The sequence below is a fragment of the Tupaia chinensis genome, unplaced genomic scaffold (genome assembly GCF_000334495.1).
Source record: "Tupaia chinensis unplaced genomic scaffold, TupChi_1.0 Scaffold000064_1, whole genome shotgun sequence".
Taxonomy (NCBI): Eukaryota; Metazoa; Chordata; class Mammalia; order Scandentia; family Tupaiidae; genus Tupaia; species Tupaia belangeri.
Window position 1 is genome coordinate 44937 of NW_006159522.1, and position 272 is coordinate 45208.

Here is a 272-nt window from a genome sequence, read left to right on the forward strand (position 1 = left end):
TATAGGTTGTCTAGAAAGTCATGATGCATTTTTGCACAGAAAAATATGTCATAATTTTCCCAATAACCTAATAAATTCTTTACAATGAGATCTGCTTATTTCTGTATATATACATATATAATCTGAAACAAAGGTTTCACAAAATTACCCATTACTATATATAATAGACCCTGATATTTTTCTATATCATTTTTTAAAGATGATCACATTAAACTGATTTCACAATCTACTAAATGATCTACAACCTGCAATTTCTCTAAGGCAGGCGTGTA